This window comes from Fundulus heteroclitus, chromosome 23 (genome assembly GCF_011125445.2).
Source record: "Fundulus heteroclitus isolate FHET01 chromosome 23, MU-UCD_Fhet_4.1, whole genome shotgun sequence".
Taxonomy (NCBI): Eukaryota; Metazoa; Chordata; class Actinopteri; order Cyprinodontiformes; family Fundulidae; genus Fundulus; species Fundulus heteroclitus.
Window position 1 is genome coordinate 37075185 of NC_046383.1, and position 10072 is coordinate 37085256.

General features: G+C 39.0%; 1 long non-coding RNA gene across 1 annotated transcript; it reads right to left on the reverse strand.

Annotated features, from left to right (window-relative positions):
* Positions 1–6261: 6261 nt before the first annotated feature.
* Positions 6262–6444, reverse strand: LOC118557299. The gene is made up of 2 exons (XR_004927782.1): positions 6412–6444; positions 6262–6339 (listed from the first exon to the last, which is right to left on the reverse strand). It is a non-coding gene; the product is annotated as an uncharacterized LOC118557299 (long non-coding RNA).
* Positions 6445–10072: the final 3628 nt, after the last annotated feature.

The window sequence follows — 10072 nt, forward strand, 5'->3', positions numbered from 1 at the left end:
TAACAAATGCCCAAGTCACTTTATAAATAACTGTGCACATGTGCAAGATCATCCTGCCTGCTCTTCCGCTCCTCGGGGGAATTGCTTGAAAGAATCTCTCAAATGCCCTCTGGTCTTATTTCTTTATTTTGATGACTTCCTCTTTTTCTCATAAACTTGTAAAACAGTTTGCCTCTTGCAACTCTCAGCCATTTTCAAAGTATACAACGAGAGCAGTGGAACTACAATGAACGGCTGAAGCCGTAGCTAGGTAGATACATAAACACTAGAAGTGTGCATGCTCAGAGGATATTAGCAAGGAACAAGTACGCAAATTAGTATTATGTGAGCGTGTCTATTGGCATGTAGGACAACCAATAGATAAGATGTTCCCCCAGAACGCAATGCCGAAAAAGATTTTTCACTATGCCTTTAATTGATGTAGTGTTATATGACATTAAACAGCAACTGATTGATTTAGGAGTCTCATACAAGTGTAGTCTTAAAAATGTAGTTGGTGTTTTTGATTAAACATTTTCGCTGGAGCACCACTTAGAACGAATGGTAAGAACCAGTGCCCATAATCACAAGGAATCCTAAGACTAAAAGTAGCTCTTAGTGACATAATTTTAGGAAAAATCAAAACCTTTCCTAGATTCTCAGATTTTTCTTAGAATTTTACCTCGGTAAGATACAAATTATAAACAAAGCATCCGAGGCCTTAAGAGAGCTCCTAAAATGACAAAATGTTAGATGGTGAGGAGGATTTTTAGCAATACTAAAGGCTGTCTTAAGCAGCGAAAATGGTGCAGAGAGAGCTGTTTGGCCGATTCATCACCTAAACAGTGGAGGAGATAAGCACAGATACTTCAATAGCTATCATACAATTATTATTATAAACTTTATCATCCCCATAGAAGAAAATTAATAGTTTCAGCACCCCCATGGATTAAAGGTGCAGATATAGTAATGTTATTTTATTGAGGATAAATAAATTCTAGGAAATAATCATGAATAAAAAGTGGATAAATTTACAAAGAATATATATGAAAGAGGTTAGAATGTATTTTCTGTATTGCGTGATTACGTCAGTAGCCTTAACTGTCATCTAGAAGTTTGCTTGTGTGTTGCCATCGCTTTTGATTGCTGCACGGAAAGCTTCTCACTTGTGCGTAAAAGCACCACGATGCGCAGAAACAAAGATACATTGATCTGTGACAATACGCTTCAGGGTCTGTGTGTTTGCTCCGTGTTCCAAGGACAAATTTACCTTTCAACATTCTTCTCCCAGAGCTGCAAGCTGTGCGCTGGGCAGCGCTGCTGTCAAATTTGGTCTTATCCACCTTTTTTCCCCATATTATGTTGGTCGCTTTGCCAAATAGAACTGCTTTACACAAGCAGGCAATCCCAATAAAATGCTGAAAGGTGAGTGTGCATTAATATCAAATAATGTAGTAAAATGATTGGTATGTAACAATAAACAAGCAAATCAAAATAATGATGAGGATGTAAATAAGTTGTGTTCAAATATTTTCATGCTATGTGACAATTAATGAATTGGTTTCATCATCATAGCACACATTTCTGAAACCAGCCAAACGGTTAATTTCTCTCCTTTGATTATTAGGAGCGCGGAGACACGGCTTTTATCATTTTAGGAACATCTCAAAACATAGATCAAAGTATTGTATTTTGTATTGTACATTGCTGTGTATTTTGTTGGGTTATCGTTGTTGAGAAGCACCTTGTGTCATTTGCCTGTGAAAATAGGCTATATTCATAAACATTTGCTCTCTGTCACTAATTGCCGTAGTTCGCAACAGCTCAAAAACTATCAACAAAAAAATGACAGACACAAAGTTAGCTGACATAGTTTAGAAAATGCCTTAAAAGGTGAGATGCAGGTTATTTATTTTTAGGTAAGTTCACTGTAACTATCAGAGTAAATGCTTTAAATTTAGGACTTATCAAATGTAAAAGGGATGACAGTGCAAAGAAATCTTATGAAATGTGTGGAACTGGAAATGTTTAAAGGTTTGGGAACTCCAATTTTGGACTGACCACAATCTGACTAACCTACAACTTGGTGTTCTGTATGGAAAAACTTCACAAATCCCCAGGTAAGAAGACAAAAGACATACTTTTTAACTTGTATGAAAATGTGTTTCCACTTTAACGTTTTGGCTTCATCTGTTGAAAGAGAACTCAAAGCACGACAGTCACAATGTAAAAAAGAAGCTGACAAAGAAATACACAGAGAAAGAATACAATGAGTCCAATTTTAATAGAGCAGGACAAAGACTTTTTTTAGAAAGCATTACCTGAAACACAGTGGGGTCATGCACAGACAACTCGGTTCCATTCAGACTGAATATCTGTTAAGTCTGCCACTTACAAATTAAAATTTCTTGATTATTTCTCTATTTATAAACTTAGATTCTGCCAAAACAGAAAGTGTCTTTTTCAACTTGTCATCCTAATCCTATGTACATGCAAAACTATTGATCCCAATGGAAGTCTGACATTTTTTGATAGATTGGTAAACAAAATGCTTTGTGATGACTAACCAAAACCACAGACTGGTGAGGGAGAACGTTGTGGAGAAGAGAAGGTATAAGCAATGTTAATTTGAAAAACAGTATCCTAAGCTTTTAATGTTCCATTAAATATGATCTAATCCATCATTGGTCAATGGAAAAGCATAGGATGACTGAAAAACTACCAAGGCAGGGCTCTCCACCCAAACTGAGGAAGGAGACCATTAATCTAGGAAACAGCCAAGATGTTATTTGTAAAAACAGTGTCCACTGTGAAATTAACACTGCACATCACCCAGAATACCACATCCTAAATGTAAAACATAGACGTGGCAGCATCATACTCTGGTGATTTTTATTTTTTTCCAGCGAGACTGGGAAGCTGGTTAGAGTTGATGGGAAGTTAGATGGAGCTGAATATAAGGCACTTGTAACTAAAAAAGACTTAAAACTGGAGAATGAGTTTACTTTACAGAACAAAATACATAAACCAGAGGTACTGAACAATCTAAAAAAAAAATTGTATTAGAGTGGTCTGGTTCTAGCCCTGATCTAAATCCAGTTCATCTGTAGCAAGACTTGAAAATCAATGTTCATAGATGCGCTGCATCCATTCTGACTGAGCTAAAATGTCAATTTCTAACTGTGCATAACTCAGGATTTCAATTGAAAAATAACCATGTGTTATGTTGGTTCTGTGCATTCTTCTAGTTTTGCAATGTAGTACTACCATGTTGCATGTTCTGTGCAGTGATTTGAGGAAAAGTAGTGGGACAGATTAATATGATGGTGATTTTACATGAACTAGAATACGCCAATGTCTCATGCCAGGTTAGGGAATTGATTTGACCTAAAATCAACCTATATTTGTACAGATTTTTACCCATAACTATGTAAACAGTAGTATTAGTAATAGTCCAGACCATGCAAAACTAAAATGATTGAAAAAAAAACTACTTTAAATGAACAAATTTAATAATTTAAACATTGCAGTCTAATGGAGAAAAAATGGATAATGGCAATGTCCAATACCAATGAATGCTAGCATTCAATCAGGTTTATTATATTTTTCATCCTGGCATTTTACGTTTTTATATGGCCTTTGATACTTGTGTGTTTATTCTACTTTTTTAAGTGTCCATATTTCCCCAGAAGACAAATGACGACTGCTGTTTAAGATGGCTGCTTTGATGAATCTCATATCAAACTCACATTCCATGACATTTGCCACTGACACCACTATAGCAGGATTGCCATTTAAAACCCATATCCTGGAGGGTATAATGGGCGAATAATAAACCAAGGAAGATACTATCCCTTCCATCACTTCTGTCACGCCTGTCCAGCCTTTATATATTAAAAAAGAACATTGAAGAAGAAAATATTCTAAGTGTAAATTTTGCAAGATGATAAGTCCTGTTTTGATTTCTTATCTGCTTTGAAGAAAGCCAAGCTGGGCTAACCACAAGGACCTCTTGTGTGTGACTTCTCTTTCTCCCTGGCTCCTACGTTTGTGGGGATTTTGTCTGCTCTATGATACAGAGTCCTGATGACTCCTAGTTTGTGGTCCAGTGGGTGATCAGAGTCAAACTACTAGTATTGGTCTGTGTGGGTGGGTTTGTGGTACTACCTTTTCTAACTGTTTTCTATCAAAGACTAAGACATCACAGTCCAGGAAAGCCAACCTGCTATGTTTTACATCCTCTTGTGTGAACTTTATATATTTATCCACAGAGTGATCAGTAAAATGCTGGACTTCCTAAGATTGAATTTTAATCCAGCTGTCATCAGCATACCTGAACCAATGGCTTGATGCTGTTTCTGAAAAGGAGGCTAAAGCAATGATTTCTACAACCTTGATGTACAGGTTTGCAACAACAGGAGAAACTGGGGATCCCATGGCACACCCATATTTCTGCCTATAATATTGCCCCCCATATCTGAAGTAGGTTGACTGCAGGCACAATTTGAGTTTCCAATCTCTTTTTTTTATCGTTCTACATGGAATATAATGATGCATCTGGACAATGTTGCGTACAATAGGAGGGCTCATTTAAAATTATTTTGAGACCTTTTAAAATTCCTTATCAGACTCATCAGATCCAGCAGTTCTCTTTCTGAATGCCTTGGGGTGTCAAGTAATCAACTATAAATACTTTCTTCACTTAGTTAAGTGGAAATGTATTGATAACATGTCTCGAAAGTTAGACTTTTTGCACCATTAAAGTACTAATAGGCAGTGGTTTAAGTAGGGGGGGGGAAAAGTGCTGGTAGTCTCATTAATGCCATACAAATATGCAACAGAAACATGGGTAATATTTTTATACAGATCTATCAACAATAGTTTTACTATGCAGAGATTACAATAAAGAAAACTAGTTCTAAATCAGGATGACTGCAAGAGGATGATTGCTTCAGCCTCATCCTAAAACTGTTCCTTCTCATCATGCCTCATGTGGACATTCTCTACAGCCAGCTCCAGATGTGGACCATCAAATCAGTCTTTGTTCAGATATCATGCAGCAGTTCACAGACAACATACATAATAAGTTCAGGTAAAGTCGTGTGTTTGTTGTGCTGTTTAATATTACTGATACTGATTATTAATCTGTAAATCATACTTAAACTACGTCACATTTCTTGTTAATTTACCTGGCAACTAAGGATAAACCTTTCTCTTCTGGTTCTGTTCATTGATTCCCTCCCTACTCTCTGTGAAGAAAAGAGGCAGTGTGTCTCAGCTGACCAAGAAACTCCATGCACTGGTGAGGTGAGCTAGAAGATATATGTGTGATGTAGGTATTTTACAATGTTTTTAATCATGGTAGTGCTGTATTGTGAAATGTTAGGGAACACACCGGAGATGCGACCCTATATGTAGTTCCTATGTACATTTTTATTGTCGCTATTAAATTAACACACACTCATAAAATAAATAGTTTTGATATATTAAATAATTAGAAAATTGACTAATATCCATCTCCATATTGCAATAAACTGCTGCATTTATTTTTTAGGTATGCAAGACCATCTTGGACCATGCAAAACACAGGTTTGCCTTCACAAAGCATCTGATCAGTGCTACACTGCTGCAGGCAGACAGATTCCAGCAATACCACAGCCAGTTCTGTGAAGCAGCACTAAACACCACGGTGGAGGCTTACTCACTGCTGAACAAGAATAAGCAGGAAACTGAACTGGCTCTCATCTACAGCAATGATGAGTTCAAGAGCTGCAGTGATGCTGTGGCCCTGTACCAGTTCTTCACGGGGAACTAGCTTCAGGAGACCATCTCAGAGACTGCGGCCCTGTTGAAGATCCTCATCACAACTCCTATGACCACAGCTGAATCTGAGGGGTGCTTCTCAACACTGAAGAGAATCAAGACCTTCTTCAGGAACACAATGTCATAGGATTGTCCCAATGCATTAGCCATGCTCTCTGTGGAGAAGAAGCATGTCAAAAACATCCCAGCCTTCAACCATAGAGTTACTTAGAAATTTGCTTCTCTCAAAGATAGAAGGGTAAAATTTATGTATAAAAAGTAGAAGACTGTTGCTTTTGTTGCTTTCATTCATGTACACTATGTAGTATCGTAGTATATGTTTTTGTATATTGTGAGAGAATAGTTGATTCCCCTTTCGTCAAATCATGAAGCCCTGCCGACATTCCAAAGTGATAGGTGCACTGCCCACTTTTTGTAATGGATTTAGGAGGACCCAAGAAATACCCGAAAACAAGTGAGTACAAAACTTTAACAGTCTTTATTTGACGCTGGCGGCGCGGTCCCCTGGCTCGGCTCGCACTCTGCGACTGGCCACTCCTGAAGGCAGAGTCGCAGGTTAGTGACCAGCAGATATTGACAGGTAGGTGAGAAAGAAGTAGGGTCACTAACCTGGACGTGCTGAGGGCAGAACTCTGACTCCTTATATCGACGGCGTCCGAGAGGGGGTTATCCAGGGCTCTTTGTCCAGGTCCGGTTTGAGTCTTTGTCAAGGGGAAAATCCGTTTAATCCAGGCAGCGGTTTCCAAGGGAGAATCCAATAGAGCGTCCAGGTCCAGGTCCAGGTCAAATCCAGAAAGTACAGACAGACAGGGGGCAGGCGAACTCGTTACTCACGGACAGGCTGGGGTCAGAAACACGGAGAGGCAGTCCAGTTCTCTGAGGCTGACAGGCAGGCAGACAAATCCAAAGGGGCAGACAGGTTTCCAAAAACAGAGGCAAAAACAGGTCGACAGGCAGACAGGAATTCAAAAGAAGGCTGGAAGCGCTCACCGTATGGCTAGAGACGTTCTGGCACTGGAGGCTGCGAGGAGCAGAGCTTTTAAGCAGCCAGGGCGGAGACCGACACAGGTGTGCTGATTGCAATCAGCAGCTCCAGTGCCAGAAACGTTACACTTTTGGTCCTGAAAGCAGGCATGTCAAGATAATTAACGGGCTTCCTTATGTTTAGCACAATACAGGTTTTTTTTTTAATCTATTTTAACGATGACCAGATGCTAGGAGCCGGGTTGAGACCACCTCGTAACCTTGGTGGAGTTTCTTTCCCATTCTACCTTACAGAACAGAACGGGGTAAACTGGTTTTCACCCTCTGCTGCACATGCGCCGAGGTCAATAATCAGACAGATTTCTTCATGCACAATGCCAAGGAGAGGGCTACTACGGGAGTCTGGGTGTTTGAGGAATTAAACAAGGCCCTCAAGCATAGTTACAAGGTTGAAAAAATCATAATGGTGTGGCGTTTTGAAAAACATATGAGCGATATTGTTACTCAGTACATCAACACATTTCTGTAAGGCAAGCCGCAATCTTCAGGTTTTCCCACGGTCATGATTATGGATGAGCAAAAGAAAAAGTACATTGGGGATTTCAAAGCCAATGAAGGCATCCAGCTGGATCCTTCAGAGACTGAGGTAAACCCCGTGAAAAGACGAGTTGCCAAGCTATGTCAAAGTAGTTTATCGAGTAAAATTGCTTAGAAAGATATCAGACACAAACTAAAATCCTGAAAGAGCCCGATATATTTTTCAAGCTTTTGTTTTCAGGATACTATTACATGAAATACTTTGACTTTCTCAATCCCGATACGGTTCTCTTTCGGTGGAGTTTTAATAGGGAGGTGTGTGACTCCCCCAAATAAAACAAATGTCTTTTCTGCAGCGCTCACACTGGCTTACGCACGTTTAAAACTGCTAAGCTACTTGGAACAGCTTCAGGAGAGAGTCTTGTATATAGACACTAATAGCATAATTAATTTAGTTAAGGAGGGTGAGGCTTTGGAGATGGGAAATTATCTGGGTCAGTTTATGGATGAATTAGACGGTGACTCCATTTCACTTTGTTTCTTCAGGTCCTAAAAGCTACGCTTATCAGACCAAAACCTGAAGCAAGACAGTTATTAAGTCTACAGGTTAAACTCTGAATCTAGTAAGAATGCTAAATTTGACAGCATCAGGGAATTAGTTGTGAAGTATTTAAGAGGGGAGGAGGGGTTGCTGAACCCCCCCCCCCCCAGTATACGATCAGACGAAATAAAGAAGGCTTTAATGTCAGAAATATGACATTCCATAAAAGATCTAAGGCGATGTATGACAAGAGACGACTCTTACCAGATGAGAGAATGCTTCCTTCTGGCTATTAGGAGAATAAAAAATGTCGATCCAGGAAGAGATTGAATTTGATCCCAGACTCAAAACACTCTTTTCTTGTTTAATTGTGGGACTGAGGGTGTGGAAAATCTTTTTTTGTAAAAAAGAAAAGTCTTAGAAAACTGTTCCCATGTGATGGATTGTGTCCCGGAAAATATTATGTGGATTCATACTTCTTATTAACCTTTGTACCACAAACTGCAGAAGAAAAATAAACATATTAAATTTGTCGAAGGATTGTCGCATTCTTTTCCAGATGAACGCGTGTTTCCTACTGGTCTGAAACATTGGGCGATGCTGGACGTTGTGGTATTCCAAGCTGCACAACATCCTGATATAGTAGAAAAATCTTCATGCAACACAGACATCATAAAAACATGAATGTGTTTATGCTGACACAGAATGTTTTTCACCAAGGCCGCTAGTTTGAACGCAAATGACATGCTTTTGTTTAATAAAGTTGAAGCTGAGTATACTGGCCCATCATATTTCCCCATCCAGAAAAGCTGACACCTACTTGCCCTGAACAATACAGACAGTGGCCAGTTATCTACATTCTTAAAACCAATTAGACAAAGTCTTTATCATGTCGGCACGTATAAAAAGGAATGCCCCGCTGCTGTGTGCATTTTATCAAGCCTCTCCTCATAAACAGAAAGATATTCTCACCCCCAGCTCCCCCGACTTCCTTAAATCTCTGTACAAGATTGCTATTTTAAAAGGGAACATCCCGTTATCTCCTCCAGAACATCATAAATTGAAAAAATGAAAAAACAAATTTGATTAAAAAAAACAGGATAAATGAAAGCAGCAGGCTCTGAAGAGTCAAAGATGAGGATTCATTCTACCCATAGCCCCTTTAATAGCCAAAGTGGTGGGGGGAATTATCAGAAGATAATCACCATCAGATCTGCACAGAAAATGTTTCTCGTCTTGCCCTAGCATTTCAAACATCTGACTCCACCAGAGACCGACGAGGACGACTTGGATTCTAAAATGAGAGCTATTTTAAATTAACCGAGGCTAAATACTTATGAGAAAATTGATTAATATGATAATCTGCTGCGGAGATAGCTGACTAATCAAGCAAGATCAGATTGAAGAACCCTGATAGCCTGCAACATTTAAAGAAGAGCAATCAGCTGTTGAACAAGAATCAGGAGTCTCTGACTCTAAAATTTGACCGGATGAATCAGCTACTGAGGTAATTCAAAACCTCCCCGTCAGAGATCACAAAAAGTGCTAGTGTGCTTGTTTGAATCGTCTTTGTGTGTGTGCGTGTGTGTGTGTGTGTGTGTGTGTGTGTGTCCAACAACATATTCTCACTCCCTACTTGTCATATAATTGATGCTTGGTCAGGTTCCCTCAGCGTCACAAGTTGACGCACAGGGGACCCCCTTCTCGTCATTATTTGACGTGCAGAGTGCCCTCGTAGAATATTATAGCAACCCTACATTAAACATTTAAGCAAAACAACTGTGTTCACATGCATTTTAGACATTTCTAGCGAGAAGTATGTATATTACTTTCATAATCTTTGTCCAGGGAAGGTAGACAATCTTTCATTCATTAGATTAGCCAAATATTTTATCGTGTTCTGTCTTAGAAAGACAGAAGGAAGGGATACTCATCAATTTATGATGAGTAGAGAAGGAGAATGTGTTGGTGGATCTTGTCTTGTGTGTGTGGATCTTGTCCTCTGCGTGTATGAATCATGTATGTGTATTTGTAAATATTGAGACTCTTCTAGCTCCATAGGTCTGTCTTTATGATATTATGACACATTTATTTTTTTAGGGTTTCTTATTTATGTTTATTTTTTGCTGCGATGAAGGGTTACTTTAGCTGTCTGGCCTCATTTTACATGAGAATTTCTGATTCAAAGCCAGGAGTTTTTTGTTGAAT